The sequence below is a fragment of the Mustela lutreola genome, chromosome 7 (assembly GCF_030435805.1).
Source record: "Mustela lutreola isolate mMusLut2 chromosome 7, mMusLut2.pri, whole genome shotgun sequence".
Lineage (NCBI taxonomy): Eukaryota > Metazoa > Chordata > Mammalia > Carnivora > Mustelidae > Mustela > Mustela lutreola.
This window is the reverse complement of record NC_081296.1, coordinates 141,461,303-141,477,860: the sequence shown is the minus strand read 5'-3', so window position 1 is coordinate 141,477,860 and position 16,558 is coordinate 141,461,303. Positions and strand designations below refer to the sequence as shown.

General features: G+C 54.3%; 2 long non-coding RNA genes across 3 annotated transcripts; both read left to right on the top strand.

Annotated features, from left to right (window-relative positions):
* Nucleotides 1-1,262: 1,262 nt before the first annotated feature.
* On the top strand, nucleotides 1,263-8,213 carry LOC131836914 (uncharacterized). Of its 2 annotated transcripts, none has more exons than XR_009355849.1 (5): nucleotides 1,263-1,401; nucleotides 2,218-2,441; nucleotides 2,690-2,837; nucleotides 3,458-3,564; nucleotides 7,214-8,213. It is a non-coding gene; the product is annotated as an uncharacterized LOC131836914 (long non-coding RNA). The 2 variants fall into 2 exon arrangements; XR_009355848.1 differs by lacking the exon at nucleotides 7,214-8,213 and adding an exon at nucleotides 3,681-6,132.
* A 1,952-nt stretch (nucleotides 8,214-10,165) lies between these two features.
* LOC131835386 (uncharacterized) lies at nucleotides 10,166-15,728 on the top strand. The gene is made up of 2 exons (XR_009355171.1): nucleotides 10,166-10,517; nucleotides 14,644-15,728. It is a non-coding gene; the product is annotated as an uncharacterized LOC131835386 (long non-coding RNA).
* The last annotated feature ends 830 nt before the right edge of the window (nucleotides 15,729-16,558 follow it).

The window sequence follows — 16,558 nt, the reverse complement described above, 5'->3', positions numbered from 1 at the left end:
GCACAGCCAGCCGCAAAGTCAGTGAACAGGTCCCCGGGGTGGCCCTTCCTGCCAAGTGGAGTGGGAGCAGGAGAGGATTTGGACAACGACCTAAAAGGCCATTTATTTAATTCTGTGATATTGTGATTTATAATAAGAAATATTTATTTGGTTTTCATCTTCGTTTCTGGCAGAGCCTCTAAGCCTTGGAATTTCCTGTAAGGAGAGTGATAAAGATTCCTCTTGTGAGGCGACTTTTGGCCTGCACCCCGGCTTGGGGGCTGGGCGCCGGAAGAACTAACTGTGGGTTTGGAAGGTTAGAACTTTCAGTCCCGGCCCCTTGACCTGGGGAGGGGAGGCAGAAGGGAGCAGAAGTTAACTGAATCGCCAATAGGTAGTGATTTAATCAATCATGCCTCTGTGGTGAAGCCTCCACAAAACCCCCAAAAGGATGGGGGTTGCTGATCACGTGAAGGTTTGGGGAGAGTGGCACGTCCCAGAGAGCCTGGAAGCCCTGTGCCTCTCTTCTCTTTGGCTGTTCCTGAGTTAGGTCTGTTTATGAACCTGCAATCTAGTAAGTAAACTGTTTCTGTGGCCACTCTAGCAAAATAACCAAACCCAAGGAGAGGGTCATGGGAACTCCCAGTGTATAGCTGATTGGTCGGAAATACGGGCTGCCCTTGCCCAGGCGTCCGTGGGAGGCGTGGACAGTCTTGTAGGACTGAATCCTTCACCTGGGGCTTCCTACGCTGTCTCTGGGTAGACAGTGTCAGAATTGAGTCGAATTGTAGGACAACAGCTGGTGTGGGAGACTTGCTTGGGTGTGTGAGGGGAACACTTGCACGCGCGCGCGCGTGTGTGTGCGCACACACAGGTTGGAAATTGGTGGCCAGAATTGTTGGCTGGTGATGAGAAGTTCAGAGTCAGAACACTCTAAGTCCTCTTGTTGAGTGCCTACTGTGTGCTAGGTTTTGGGATTCTAAAGATGAATGAAGGAAGTCCTGCGTGGAGGAACACACGGTCTCCTGGGGAGGCGTGGGTGACAATGACGCCAGCCAAGCAGACGTTGCTGCAAAGTGCGGTGAGGGCGGCACCAAGGAATTTCAGAGGGAACAGCAAGGATCATAAAATCTCTTCAGCTGACGGTCCCTGAAGGACTTCCTGGAGGAGGCTCCAGGAAGCCATTGCATGTGGAAGGGGCTGGCCTAAGGAAAAGATACATGGGGACCGTGGGAACAGAAGGCCTGCACTGGGCGGAGCTGGTCCTTGGAGCTGGGTGAGTCTGGAATGCTGCATGACCGCCGGGGCGGGTCGTCACCGGGCACGTTAACCCGGGTAGAATGCGTTGTGGAGTGTCACCTGGCTCCAGGGACCGAAGAGGGAAGGAGACCCCAGATCTGTTCAGGGAGCTAGGAGCGGCAGGTAAGGGGAGGGCAAACACAACACTTGCAGGGCCAAGGAGGCCAGCAGGGGCTGGGCTAGGATGCCAACCCTGATGCACCGCGCCCTGTCCCACCCCCTGTTCTCGGGTCCCAGAAGAGCTCATCTTGCAACCCGGGAAAGTGGATGCCTTTGTTCCTCACCAAGCAGCACTTTCTTGGATAAAGCAAACAAGTTTAAAGTTTCTGAAATGTACAAGTTAAAGTCTCATGTAATAGAAAAGAAAGAATCTCGTCATTAAAAAAAAAAAAAAAAAGATATGCAACTTTAAACAAGCCTGGAATGATCTTCACTAGGATTGGGCACAGAATGCGGGGTGGGAACATAGGGTCTCGTCCCCTTGCCTGCTTCAGGCCCCCAAGGTAAGCTCAGCTCACTCTTCAGGCAGGCACACGGGGCTGGGGAGCTGCCCCTGTGCCACCACTCCCTGTGGTAGGTGTGGGCTCGGCTCTGACACAGTCCCCCTTCCTGGGGATGCACCTGCTCCAAGGAGGCCGGGCCTCGCTCTGCGGACCCTGCACGGGCGCCTCTGAGACACCTCCCGCAGGTGGCGGTCAGGAATTAACACGGTTGTGCCTTTGGAGAGCGCAGCTGAGCCTTTGCAGGTGTCTCTGGTGGGGCTAGCCGGTCCAGCACAGCCCTGAATCATCTTTAGGGACCTGTCAGGCTCTCCCTCCAGGTGCTGGATCTAAGAACATAGTTTATGGACTTCTGACACGTTTCTTTTTCCGAAGCGGATCCTGATGTCCCAGAGTCGAATTCCTTCCAGGCTCAGCCCGGCTTTTTTTTTTTTTTTAGAACCCCTGCCAGGGATTCTGCGTTTTCCATCGAGGACAGGAAAAGCTCAGTTTGCTGAGAGGACCAGATCTCTGGTAAATGAGTGTGAGAAAGAGCCATGGCAGGGGTCCCCCAGCATCCGTGACATCAGATAGCAGTTATTCTTCCAAGATGCACCCCGGCCCGTGCCCTGGAGGGCAGAGTCCTGCTCAGCAGCCCGGCTGAGCTTAAAGAAACCAGATGGGGTAAGGAACTATCCCTGGGTGGTCCAGGACCAAATGCGCACAGAGTCCAAAGGCCAGTAGAGGAACAAGGACAGGGAAAGCACAGCCCCAGTCTTCAGGGAGGCGGGCAGGGGAGGAGCCTGGATAAACTTGGACTATTTCCTTTCCAAAAAGGCCGGGATTTGCACCCGTCTTAGATGCTGGACCCTCTCCCCCAAAAAATAACTTTCAGAAACTCCACCATTAGATATTCACTCCTTGTCTTGAAGCTTTCGGAAAACCGGAAGTTGCTTCGTGGGTGCAGAGTTTCAGCTGGGAAAGAAGAGAATGCTCTCGAGTTGGGTGGTGGTGACGGTTGCACGACAGGGTGACTGCGCTTCATGCTGCCCAACTGTATGCGTAAAGTGGGTCAGAATGGTAAATTTTATGTTTTGTATATTTTACCATAATTTTTTTTAAAAATGAACAAAAATATAAGTGTAGAAGGCCTTAGCTTCATCTAGGCTGCTTGGGACCAGATGGTGGAGTGACTTACAACAGTTGCATGATGAGAACCCAGGTCTCCCTGGGGCGGACAGTCTGCTAGGGTAGCCCCTCGCGGGCCTTCTTTCCAGATAAACTCTTCTTTATAGCCAACGGTGCATCGAATCTGGCTCTTCATCCTCGGATGCCCTGTAACCCTTCCCACCCCTCTTCCAGCCCCCAGCTGCCCAAGGTGAACATTCCGGAAGAGTCCCCCAGGGAAGCCTCACACCACTTCTGGAAACACCTCCCTTATCCAGGGCCTAACCAATTCAAAGGAAAGTTGTAGGAAGCAGAACTGGAAAAGTGGGTCCAAGTGTCCCACTTCCCACTCCCATCACATGCTGGCGAGACCTCCTCACTCAAGGTCTGACCCTTCCATAGGTCAAGCCCATGTCCAAATGGAGGCCCAGTGCTCCTTTGGAATCACAGGGTCCCCGGCTGGATTCCAGCCCAGCCTCCCCCTTCTGCTCACCCCCTCCCCTTCCTTTCACCCCTTGCTCCTGTTTCTGCAGAGCCAAAGAGCAGTGAGGACGAATCTCACACAGTAATGTGGCCCCACCAAAGCCGGACACAAAGGAGTAATGCTGTGCGATTCCATTTAGGTGAAGTTCAAAAGCAGGTAGGGCTCACTCCACTGGTTGCTTGGTTGCTCTTGGGCTGGGGGCCAAAAAAGAGTGAAGAAGGGGGTGACTTCTTGGGTGGTGACGGCGTTCTCTCTCTCGGTTCGGGGTACAGAGGCACATTCCTTTGCTGAAGATTCAACAAACTGGACTGCAGGACATGTGGACACAGAAACCTTCCCTCTCCTCGGAAACATTTAATGGGTTGGAGGCAGAGGGTTCAGAAGGCCACGAAGCTTCATAAACCCTTCATGGGTTCCTAAAGCCGCCATTCTTCTTCCCTGGCTTGGGTGTACTTCCTGGGGCTTAGGCCTGTATGCCTCTGGGAACCTGGAGCTGAGCTTTTGGGGGCAGACTAGGGGACAGTGAATCCACCAGCCAGCAGTCTCTGAAAATGTCCTCTCCGTCTCCTCCATCCTGTGAGGTTGACGCCCAAGCACCGTGCCTCCTGGGGCTTTCATCAAGCAACAATTGTGACTTGCAGAAAGGTTTGCCCACCTGGAAATGTAAGGGAGGTCTCTGAAATGCTCCACATCCGGCCTGCTGTCAGGTAGAAATTGAGCGGCATGCTCTAGGCCTGGGCAAGGGGCTGGGAGACCCACTCCAGGTGTCCAGGGCATGCTCTTTCAGTGCAAGGCCAAGTTCCCATCCCAGAGTTCCTGTTGGGGCTTGACCCTGATGCTCCCCCACTCTGAGTTGTGAGGTGGGGTGGGGAGACTGCTGACATCACCATCAGCTGTCCCCCCGCAGCTCCCCCTACCCCAGAGTGGCCAGTATAGTCTCTGTGGCAGCAAAGTCTGGTGTTCTTGGGCCACAATGCTGCCTCAGAGGTGCCCCGAGATCTCCTGCTTGAATCCCCTCCCATTCATGGAAGAAAACACAGGCCCAAGGAGGGGGCGTGACAATGTCCCCCTGCCACACAGCCGGACTGTCACTAATATTAGAACTTGCATTTCTGGAGTCACATGGCTTCCTGTCTCTTTGGAGATTCACAAAGGGCACAGTCCCAGGGAGTGGCACCATCAGGTCTTAGCAGAACCTGGGGGCTTGTCCAGAGACCCTGGCTGGGACAGGGAAGGGTGCTGAGGACGGTGGCTCATGGGGAGACACAGGCTCCCTGGAAAAGCCGCAGGTACTCTGCAGGTCTGCCCATCGGCTGCCAAGTGACACTGTGAGCCCAGAGGTGGCCAATCTTAAGTTGCAGCCATATAAGTCAAATTGCATGAGAACCTTCCAAAGTGTTAAATAGCAGACGCTGTTATCAAGCAGCTTTTGCTAGTTTATGCTGGCTAAGGAAGAACCCCAAACTCTCAGTGACCCACAGCAACACTGATTCCTGCATTGTTCGTGGTCCACGTGGACTGCGGGTCTGGGGCTCCTGGGCTCCCTGCTCAGGTTAGCTGAGCCTCTGTCCACATGACTTCTTTACTCTGGGATCCAGGCTGAAGAGGCCGCTTTCATCTGGGACCTGCCATTCTTAGAGCAAAGGAAAAGGAACAGTGACTAAACCTTGTATCTGAGATGATGAGCGCCTCTGACTTCTTCACCCTGGATTGGCCAAAGCAAAGCCCATAGCCAAGTCCAAGATCAATGGCGAAGAGGGCACACTTCCAAGGGCAGGAGCACTGAGGAGTTGGGAATCATATCACTCCACACAGAGGCTAATATACTATTACTTTGGAAAGACCTGACAATCAAATACAAGCATCTCGGGGCCAGATTAGAGCCTCGGGAGGCCACCAGGTGCTGCTGGTGTGGAAGACGGACTTGGAGTCGGAGAAGTACACTCAAGTCCAGCGCAGCTGCCTGACTCACTTTGCAACCGGACCAGGTGCATGGACCTCCTGGGCCGCAGTCTCCTCACACTTGTAAGACAGGGGTGAGAATACCAACCTCCTGGATGATCACAGAGCCCTGGGCACAGCGCCCGCCCCGAGCCGACTTTGGGGTACGGACGTGGGCCAGAAGGCTGGAGAGGAGCCCTTGAGTTCATTGACTGCAAAGAGCAGAGCCATGTGGACACAGCATGGCCGTTCCTCCAGAAGTTAAATATAGAACCGCCCTGTGACCGAGCAATCCCACTTGTGGGTGTGTACCCAGAAGAGCTGAAAGCTGGCTCTTGCGCAGACACCCATATCCCCTTGTCCACAGCTGCATCCCTGACCATAGTCACCAGGGGAAACGAGCGAGGTGTGCATCGACATGTGAGTGGATAAACAAAGCGTGGTCTACACATGCGATGGAATACTATCCAGCCTTAAGAAGGAAGGGAATTCGGATGTGTGCTGTCATGTGTGGATGAACCTTGGAGACCTCATGCCCAGTGAAATAAGCCAGACACAAAAGGCTGATTTCACTTAGATGATTCCGTGGAGAGCAGGTGCCTGGTGTAGCCAAATTTTTAGAGACAGAAAGTAGGATGCTGGTTGCCTGGGACTGGGGGAGAAGGGAATGGGGCGTTCGTGTTTAACATGTACAGCCTTAGTTTGGGATGATGAAAATGTTCTGGAGGCGGATGGCGGTGACGGTTACGTAACAGTGAATGTACTTAATGCCACTGAACTTCAAATGCCACGACACTTTAAAATGCTTAAAATGGCAAATTTGATGTTATATTTTACTACAGTTTTTTCTTTCTTTCTTTCTTCTTCTTCTTCTTTTTTTTTTTTAAAGTGCCGAGCTGCACATTCCTGGTGCAGGCAGGTCTCCAGGTGGGGGCTGCTCCCAGCTGTCCCACGGCCCCGCCTTGTGGGAGTCCGTGGCCACTGCCACTCAGTGGCCTCCTGCTGGAAGCTGCTCCCACCTGCAGCTGTGGAAACCAGCAGAGCGAGGAGAGGTGGTGGGTGCGACATCTGTGAGACAGAGCCTGCCCTCCGACTTCCTCTCGACCGCTGTGCTCTGATCCAGCAGCGGCCCGGAATGGGGCACCTGCTGCGTCTTCGGCCCTGGGCTTCTCCCCCAGAAGTCTTGTTCCTTTGTTCACTGAGCAGATACTTACTGAGTACCCACGGATGTCCTGGCTCTCTTCTGGACTATCCGTCAGGGAATGAAAGACAAAGGAAATATTTTCTCCCCTCCTGAAGCTTATGTTGCAGTGGGGGAGAGAGACAAGAAACAAAAGATAAGTTAAAAAAAGAAAGGAAAAAATTTTTTTGTTAGAAGGTATTAATAGTTAGAAGGCATAGTTTGTTAGAAGGTATTAATCCTTGGGAGAAAGTAGAGCAGAACACAAGGGACTGGAGAGGCTAGTGGAGGGAGGGGGCTCGTCGTCTGGTGGTCGGGCCAGGCCCATGGAGGGGGTGACTGTTTTGGGTAAGAGCTACAATCCACACTGCCTACACCCTTTTAAAGTGCATGTAGTGAAAACTAGTTGTAGATCGACATGTGCACCTCACTCCCTCAATTGATCTTAGAACATTTCGTCATTCCAAAAAGAAACTGTGCCCATTAGCTGTCATTCCCCATTCTTCCCTCCGCGCAGCCCTAGGCAACCAATTCCTTTTCTGTTTCGATACTTTGCCCATTCTGGACATTTCCTATAGATAGAGTCACACACCATGTGGCCTTTTGTGTCTCTCATGTCACAGAATGTTTTCAAGTTTCATCCATACTGTCGCACGTGTCAATCAATACCTCATTCCTCTTTAGGGCCAAAGAACATTCCACTATATGATGCACCATGGTTTGTTGATGCATTCGTCTCTTCATGGACACCGGGGCTGGTTTCACCTTTTGGCGATTTGAATGGAGCTGCTACGAACATTTGTGTACGAGGTCTTGTGTGAAGAGGGTGACTCAAGCAAAGACAAGAGGAGATGCGGAGATTCACCAGGCGCACAAATGTAGGGGCTCTGAGGTGTCACCTGCGTAGTGTGTGTGAGGCAGATAATGGAAAGAGACATGGTTGGAAAGAAATGGGTGGCCAAGTCACACCAGGCATTGGAAGCCATTGTAAGGACTTGCGCTTGAGTACATGAGAGCCACTGGAAGGTTTTGAGCAGAGAAATAGAGTGACTTGACCCTGTGTACACGTACACCGTGTAGAGTTTGCTTGAAAAGAATGCAAGTAGCCAGGCCCCAGCAGCACCCACCTCCACGGGGGACAGGTCAGACATGCAGAAATCCAGGCCCGGCTCTAGACTCAGCCATGTGGTCTGCACCTTGACAGGACACCTGGCTTTGAGAAGCTTTCTTTTTTCTGCCCATCAACTCCCTCCTCCACTCTGTTAAATCGAGGAGTGAGGGCTGCTGGCCTGTACATGACTTTCTGCCCCAGTGATGGTTGAGCAATGGGCACAATTAGAACACCAACCCTGGGTTTTCCTTCTCTGGTCTTGGGCTGCTGAGGCCAGGTCCCAGTGGGGGAAGAAATCAGGATATGGAAGGAAAAGAGCCAAAACACAGAGGCCAGAGCTGTCTGCCTAAGGCTGGTCTCTCAATTAGGATGTCTTGGTTGTAAGTAGCTTAGTTTTCCCAGCCAAAGAGAATTTATTGGAAGGGTACCCGATCTTTACAGAATTGAGGAAGTCTGAAGAGTCAGGCCTGGAAAGAGGTGGGAATCTGGGTGCCCCCCAAGGCCTAAGAAGCAGGATGGACAAGAACAGCCTCATGGCGGACGGAGTGCACAGGCAGACAGACGGAGTGCCCAGGCGGACAGAATCCTACCCTTCGCCTTGTTTGTTTCCTTCTGTTGGAGATTCGGGTTCCAGGGAGGGCTTGGTGGGCTCCTGAGTTTGGGATGTGCCCTGTCAGACTGTATCTGGGAGGAGTTAATGCTCAAAAGGAGACCTGAGTATTGTTAGGAAGAGGGCAGAAACCGTAGAAGCTCCCAGAACAGCAGAGGTCCTTTCGGAGGTGTCACTACTTGGTACCGTTTGATTGTGGAGGCGATCGCCCTGCTGTCCTTGATTCTCTACAACTTCTGCTCTAGTAATTCTCTCTGTTACCTCTTGCCGAATTGTCATTTTTACCATGAGTTTCCCACACAGTTGTTGGTAACCTTATCCAGATACTCTCAACACCACCAGCCAATGGCTCCCCCCTGCCTACAGGAAAGAGTCCACATTCCTTGGTGGGCCTCAGCCCTGGCCTTCGCTGGCTTTCCCCCCACCCCACCCCCACCACATTTGCCCACGTGGGACTCGGCCGCATTTCCAGACTCGGCCTTCCCAGCCCGGGCCTGTCCTGTCACCACACCCTTGCTGGAACTTGAGCCCACAACCTTCCCGCCCATCACTCAGGATCTCCAGGTCGTGAACTCCGCCCCACTGTCTGCACGTCACCTGGTCCTTTCGGTCAGGAGGCCCATCCTGCCTGCCCCACATCCCATGGCATGTGGCACTGAGCAAAAACTACAGGCAGGGGGTCCATGGCTCCCCTGGAAGGCTTAGTCACTCTGGAGCTATCTCTAAGTGGATTCGACCCTGAGCTGGTCTGGGCTCTGAGCTCAGGGACACTGACTTGACAGGTTAGGGATCCGTCTGTGGTCCTTTGTGCCTCTGTGGAGCCACCCCTCTGACTCCGCCGCCTCCTTGCATCACACGTAGGAACTCTCTGCCTTGGCCTTGGCCTTGGCCCTGGCCCAGATGAAACTGTCATTATGAATGGCGTCTGTCCAGGTCACTTGGCGCCTCCTTGGTTCCTCCTTGAAGCCTTCCTTGATTTCTCCAGTGCTAACTAAGGACACTGGACACTTGTCCAGACACTTTCTTTCTCTCACACACACAAAAAGAAAAAAAAAAATGTATGCTTCTATTAACATATTTTCAAAGTGCCTTCCTATATGTCAGATCACAGCCCAGCCTTGAAGAAGGTGGAGCAGACCAGGTTTCATCCTCAGGTGGGAGATGAAATAACCCAACTTCAGAGAAGTGCGGTGATTTCCCAAGGCTGCACAGCTATTAGTGGGAAAGACAGGAGGGGTGCCTGGATCTAACTTTCGTTTCACACCTGTCTGGAATTCCACAGCCCACTATTGGAATATTCACCTATTTTAGAACTGTCTTTCATCCAAACCGGGAGCCCTGGATTTCAACACTAGCCCTTCAATTCGATGACAGCTAGAGACCAGGGCCAAAGGCAGCTTTCACAGAGATGATGGTTCTCTTTCCCGGCCCCTTCCAGCATAAGAAATGGAGCTTGGCAAATCTGACCCCCTCTGCAGCGCTGTTTGGGTTACCAGATCTCTGCAGATTCTCCTTCTGAGTGTCTGAGAGGCTGTCTAAGCTCAGGCTGCTCTAACAGAATACCGTAGACTTGGTGGCTTAGAAAGTATAGGTGTTTATCTCTCTCAGGTCTGGAGGCCGGGAAGTCCAAGATCAGGTTGATGGCAGATTTGGCTCCTGATGGAAGATCCAGCTCCTGGCTTGCAGGCGCCGGGCTGCCTAGCTGTGTCCTCACATGACGTCAAGAGAAAGCTCTGCTCAGCCTCTTCAGACCCTAATCCCACGATGGGGTCTCCACCCTCCAAACCTTATCATAAACCTGATGAAGCCCCGGAGACCCCACCTTCTAATGCCGACCACACCGAGGGGTAGGGCCTCAATGGATGAATTGCCGGGGGGGTGGGGGGGCATTTGGCCCATGAGGGAAGACGTCAGTTCTTGACTCCACAAGCTGCAGAGCATAGGGCCTGGGTCTCCCTGTGCCTAAAGTGTTTGGTAGAGTCAGCGTTGCCACCCAAGGGAAAGAAAACGAAGCCTGCAGTACTGAGCCCGAATGCTGCTGGCTGGCTAGCAGCCAGACGTGGGGGGGAATTGGAGCGCTGTGTCTTTAAGAAGGAAGAGGGCACATCTTCGGGGGTGGAGCCCGGCCCCATTATCCAAGGGCTTGGAAGTTGCTAGGACCTGCCTTTGAGGAGAGCAGGCCTTGTGGGTCTGGTTTGCAGCTCTGGCACCACTCAGGGCCCTGCTCCCCTACTTCCCTGCTGCCACACGACTCAGCCTTGGCACCGGTGAGCACCCTCCCACCCACACACCCACGAGCTCTCCGCCGTCTTTCCAAGCCCAGCGCTGACGGCTGTCATTTCCAAACTCTTCTCCAGGCCTTTCTTCTTCAAGTTCAGGCCCTTCTCTTTGGTGAAGAGAAGCTTCTCCACATGGTCCCTTTCTTGCCTGTTGGCCTGTGCTGGTGGTGGGGAGGGGGGCGGTGGGGGGGGGGGCAGCTGAAAATAAGAAACCTGGTTTTCTAGGCTGACCTTCCTGGGTGATGTTGAGCCACCCAGGCTGCTGGCTGTGTTTAGGCTGTGAATCACGTGTGTGTGTGTGTGTGTGTGTGTGTGTGTGTGTGTGTGTGTGTTTTCTAAGCTGGAACTGAGAACTCTCTGGAAAGGGGCAAGGTGTCCCAGGCCTCCAGTATCCCAGGTGCGCTCCCAGGTGCCTGCCGTAGGCACTCAGAAGCCCTGGGCAAGAATGAGCTCATGGAAGAAGGACTGGCCTGAAAAGTGGAGACACTTGCATTCTCTCCCCACCTCCCCCTGCAGCTTTTTGGCAACCCCCTTGACCTCCCGAGGCATCCTCATTCTAGAAAAGAGGCAAACACTTGCGTCCTCGCCTCCTCCAGCTACCATAAGACCAATTAGATGCATGATGAGAAATTTCCCTCCAAGGACCAGCGAGCGGAATCAGGTGGGCGGAAGTTCCAAGGAGGCAGATTTGAGATCCGAATCAGGAAGACATTTCCATTTCCCAGAGTCCTTCCTGTAGATTCCTTGTCACCCAGAGAGCCTTCTGCTCGGGGAACTCGTCAAGCCTCCAAGGTGTTCATCTGACATCAGTCCTGCAGGAGGGAGCAGGGCTGTCCCCTCTGAGATGTGACAGTCTGCTTTTGGGTGGATGTGGAAGGGCTTTGGGAAGAATCTCTGGGGGGGGCGGTTAAGTACGTTGGTTTCTCTGGGCCGTTCCCAGGAGCCTGGCCAAGCCTTCTCCTAGGAGGGGGTTAGGGATGCCAGGGGACAGCCAGCTGCCTGCCTGGGCTCTGGTGTCACAGAAATGCCTTGCCATTTTTCAAGACACCTTGAGTGGAGAGCTTCTGAGTCTGCAAAGCACATTGATGGAAGCCACAGGCCCTTTCTGTCTGGGCAGGGAGAGCCGCCTTCCGGCTGTGCAGAGTTGCCCAGGGAGGAGGGCAGCCTTGCGGCAGGCCACTGGTCGCGGTGCAGGTGCTCAGGCGGGAGGTGTGGTGCCCTCACAGGGGACATCTGACCCGGCCACGCTGGGAAGAGATGAGCCCGCCCTGCCTTCCAGGTGGTTCTTAGAGTATGATCGAAGGAAACCTTTTCTCCCCCCTCTTTCAAAGCCTACCCTTCAGCTCTAAGACGGAGAATGAGACCCTCTCCTTCTACTCCGTAGTAGTTTTTGGTCGGGAAAAAGCCAGAAGAGATGAAGGAGACAACAGACACTTTTTTTTTTTTTTTTTTTAGGCTGGTCCTGTAGACCGGTGGAGAGCCCAGATTAGGGACAGGGGTGGGTAGGGAGGGCAAAAGCTGGACTGAAGGGTCAGGAAGGCTGAGCCCAAGTGTAATGGCTTGATTGGGAGAAGATGCCTGGCTGCGGGGGTGGGAGGGCCCTAGTCCCCTCTGGTGCCGGAGGTCCAGACAGGTTTGGGACAGCAGAGACCAGCCAGGGTGTTGATATGACCTTGGGCGACTCCAGCAGGGGCGCGGGGCAGCCAGCGCAGAGGAGGAAGAACCGGGCTTCACCAGGAGACACCGGGAGCTCTCCAGAGGCAGGAGGGGGCCAGGACAAGCGCAGGCCACTTGAAGAAGCAGCTCGTCGGTTAGGGACGGAGAGTGACCAGTTCGTTTCATCGCTTTTTCTTGTGAAAGAGACAGAAACATGTTTACAGACTGAGGAGGGGCTCCCAGAAAGGCAGAAGTTGAGCAATTAGGAGAAGGGACATGATGAATCAAAGACACCGGGAGGGCAGGTAAAGGGGAACCCACAGACTTGACGTGCGAGGGGCCCCATGCTGGCCTTTACTCCACCTGGAAATGGAAGGGGAAGGGTGCTCCCAGCCCTCTCTGCCACGAGGGACTTGGGGAAGGGGGACGTGGCCGTGGTGGGGCTGAGGGGCCACCAGGCATAAAGACTTGTGCGGACGCCACCACACCCACTTGTGAGCCTCACCTGGGAGTAGAAAGGGGTACCTGGGGCAATGGCACGAGAATCACCAGGTGGAACTGATGAGTTTAGACAACCCGCTCCTGGCCCCTGCCCTGTGTATGGGATGGGGGAAGCTGGTCTGAAAAGCCAGGACACCCTGTTGTGGCTCTGTCCCTACCTCTGTAACAGTAGGATGTTGGGCAGATGGGAAGCTCTTAGGGTTTCCACCGGCTGGCTGGTACAGCTGGTGTAAACTCACTCGCCTGGCTTAGGAGCTGTGGGGTGGAGGGGACGGGAGCTGGAGCCTCACCGCTGCTCTGGGGGAGAGCAGAGTGTGGTATTAATGGCACGTCCCACTGCCTTGAAAAGCAGATACTCATGGCAAAGCAAATGGCCCAAGGCCCAGCAAATTGTTTCCGAGGGAGGCAGTGTCCACTGGTCCAGAGGACCCAGTGTTCAGGATATCGGGAGCCCAGCCTGACTCTGCCTCTGAAAGGCATGGGACTTTGCCTTGGTCACTGCAACCTCTGGCCTCCGTTTCCCCTTCCCCTCAGTGGGGATGGGGGTGGCCAGCTGGGAGGGAGGGCAGCTCCACATCATCCAGTGAGGGAGCAGCCTCAGCGGAGTTAGACCTTTCCAGAAAGTGCAGGAAGAGAGTCAAGAGTGAGGGTCTCCTCTCTTCTTCCCTTTTCCCCCATAAGTACAAACTTCCCACAGTCTTTGCCCCCAGTCACATGCTGCAGTCCCTGCACCAGCGTCTGGGGCTGCTGTCACCAGCCCAGCTCCCAGGGCAGGGCCGTGGCCAGCCCAGCACAGGCCGTGCTCGCCGGTTCCGTGGCCGCACCCCCAGCAGCGCCACAGTGGCCCCGACTCAGTGGCTGCAGGCAGCTCGTTCTCTGCCCCCTGCGGGGACTGGGATTGATTTAGCCTGTTTCCGTGGCAGCGCTGGCAGCTTCTGCTTCCCCACGAGGCTGAGTGAGTCACGGCCACCCACGCTAACCCTTGGCACAGTACAACCTTGCCGGGAGCTCAGAGGAGAAATCCGCAAGAAGATGGCAGAGCGCTTTGCACCGTCGGAAGGTTTCCTGCGCTGGGTCGCAGGCCTGGTGTGGATGGTGCGCCGGGCACAGGGGTCTGGGCACCACTCACCCACCCAGAAACCAGGCGGGCTCTCCCAGCGGGAGATGTTAGAGACCAGCTTCAGCTGCCTCCGGAGGGGCTCACCTGGGTGGGGGCCAGCAGCTGCAAGGTCTTATGGGAGAGGATTGCAAGTTTTCGGACTCGAAGTCTAGGGCTCTTTTTATCCCCCGTGACCAGCTCTGCACCAGATCGGCCCCAGGTTCCTTCTGGCTCTCATCCTGGGACCTTCCTCTGTGGCACACATCTGCCCTCTCCTCTGGGCAGTAGCCCTCACTCTGGATTCTGTCCCAGGCCCTCCCCTCCCTGAAACTTCCCTTTCCCTCTTCCTGATCTGGGTGATCTGAAAGAAGGCGTGCCTCCTGTACCATTCATGGGTGGTAGCAGATTATAGTGTTATTCTGAAGGCATTATACTTAACCTTGACTTTGAGAGACAGAGCATCAGCCTAAGGGATGGGCCAGCAGCAGCAGCAGCAGCAGCAGCAGTGCAGGGAACTTATTAGAAATGCAAATTCTCAGACCCCACCCCGGATGCACTGTGTCTCAGACTCTGTGGGGGAGGGGGTGACCAACTGTTCCGCACGGGCCCTCCAGGTGATGCGGAGACAGGCCGGGTTTGATCATCTCTGGCCTAGGGAAGTGGATCTGAAGCAGTGTCGTCCTCCCCCTGGGAGGAAGGGAGCGTTTGGGTCTGTATCTCTGTCTATACTCAGAGCACAGCTGCGAGGGTCTCTCTGTTCTGTGCAAGCCACACTGGGGGGCGTGGGTGAGCAAAGACCCCAATTGCTCCGACTCGGGGGAGGGGCTAGAGTTTTCCGAAATCTTGCCCTTCCTCCAGATTGTCTGCATCCCATGGAAAGAAACTGGTGCGTTTTCCCCATGTGGTCAACGGCAGCGTTGCCTCCCCCGCCACTGAGAGGACCTCGGGGTAGAAGGAAACCCGCCCATTGGCAATGAACAACCCAGCCATGGTGGCCAGGCCTGGGGCCCGCCGGGGTCCGCTGCAGCAGAGCTGAGGGACTCCGGCCGAAGGCAAAAACCCTGATACTGCTTGTTCATCAATGTGCGTTACTCTTGTCTATCAGGTTGGGGTTTTTTGTTTTGTTTTTTTAGCGTTTTGTGATCACCCCGTGCTATGCCCAATAAATGGCCTGACCTTGAAAGAGCTTGCAGGGAGTTGGGAGCATTAGTCAGAAGAGATCAGGCTCTGCCCAGGCAGCAAACCCCAGAATCACTGTGGCTGAACCGAACATCACAAAGGCTTAGCCGGCAGACGATTCCTGCGACGACCTGCTCTGCTCCACAGAATCACTCAGGGGCTCCGATGATAGACAATCCGCATCTTGTAGCTGCCTCGGTCACTGCAGCAGCAGCGGGGAAAAAGCTGGAGAGGGTCAGGCACCCGCCCAGGAGTGAATCCTGGCACTTCTGGTCACAGAACAGCATTAGTCGCCAGGCCCTGCCTAAGCTCAAGCAGGTGCACGCAGGAAGCCCATGCAGAAAGGAGAGAAGAATGGATACAGTCAGGTACTAAAAGGCATGACTGCATGGAGAGAGACCATTACTCTTTCATAAATGTTGCCAGGTTGCTTGCAGTACCGCGTAGCAGGCACTGGCCCGGATCCTGGGGGGAGCCCGTCACCAGCACAGCCGCTCTCCCATCATCTAGCGAGCACCAACAGCAGCGTAGCGTGTTAGGAAGAGCACCCCCTGGAGTTGTGTGATGCAGGAGCCCTGCTTTTATTGTCCTTGCTTAGGTTATGTTTGGTCATTATCATCTGTCTTCTGCACCGGCAGGAAGACTTTGAGAGCAGGGCTTTTTACCTGAGTTGCCTACGGCTCTATTTTTAGACATTTAGCCCAGTCCCTAGGGGGCTTGACCAATACTTGTTAAGTGAATGATTAAAAATGGATGATCATGAACTGTGTTTCCGACCCATTCCTGCCCTCGAAGAGCTTACAGTCTGCTGTGCCAAGAAGTATATAAACAATCAACTAAAGTATAAAGAAATGTCATGCCAGAGAGGGAAAAGTCCTTGCCAGGGAAACATCTGGGCCCTCGGGCTTGGGAAGAGAGGCAAAAGGTCATCTTAACCACAGGTGGGGTCAAGGATGCTTGCCGGGGAATAACGAAGGTCCGGACAGGTTAATGGGCCTGACAGAGGGTGAGCTGCAAAGTAGCGGGCAGGACCCTGCCGTATCCCTGGGTCTGCTGTTAGCTTCCCACACCAGCCACTAACGTATCTGTGCAGCGGTCTGGTTCTCCCAACGGCTTGGAGAAGCCTCATGTCTAGCTATCGCTCCTCAGGGAGGCTTCAAACCCCCTCCAGGTGTCGAGCCTCAGAATTTGGTTCACTTTTGGGGTTTTGCGCTCATCCGCTAGGAGAGGTGGAATGTTTGGTTGGGTCCTCTCTGCCCCACTGTACCTCAAAGCACCAGCTCCCCGGACAGCCTCACAGAGCAGGTAGCAAGTCACAAGGCTGCCTGCAGAGAGCCACGGGAAGGCTCCACCTCAGCGAAGCCAGACAGAGAAGGGTAGACAATGGTGGAACCAGAACCTTCCCCACAGGCAGGAACGGGGCTCATTATTTTCAGTTTAGCTTGCAGTGAAAACAATGACATAAGCTTCCCATCTGGCTTCCAAAGCACTTTGGAAATGATTCCATCACAAGTCCATTAATTTTATGTGGGCTCTAAAGACCGGGCGCTTTCCACCATTCAGGCTTTGTCACCGTATTGTCCTTCATCCCCAC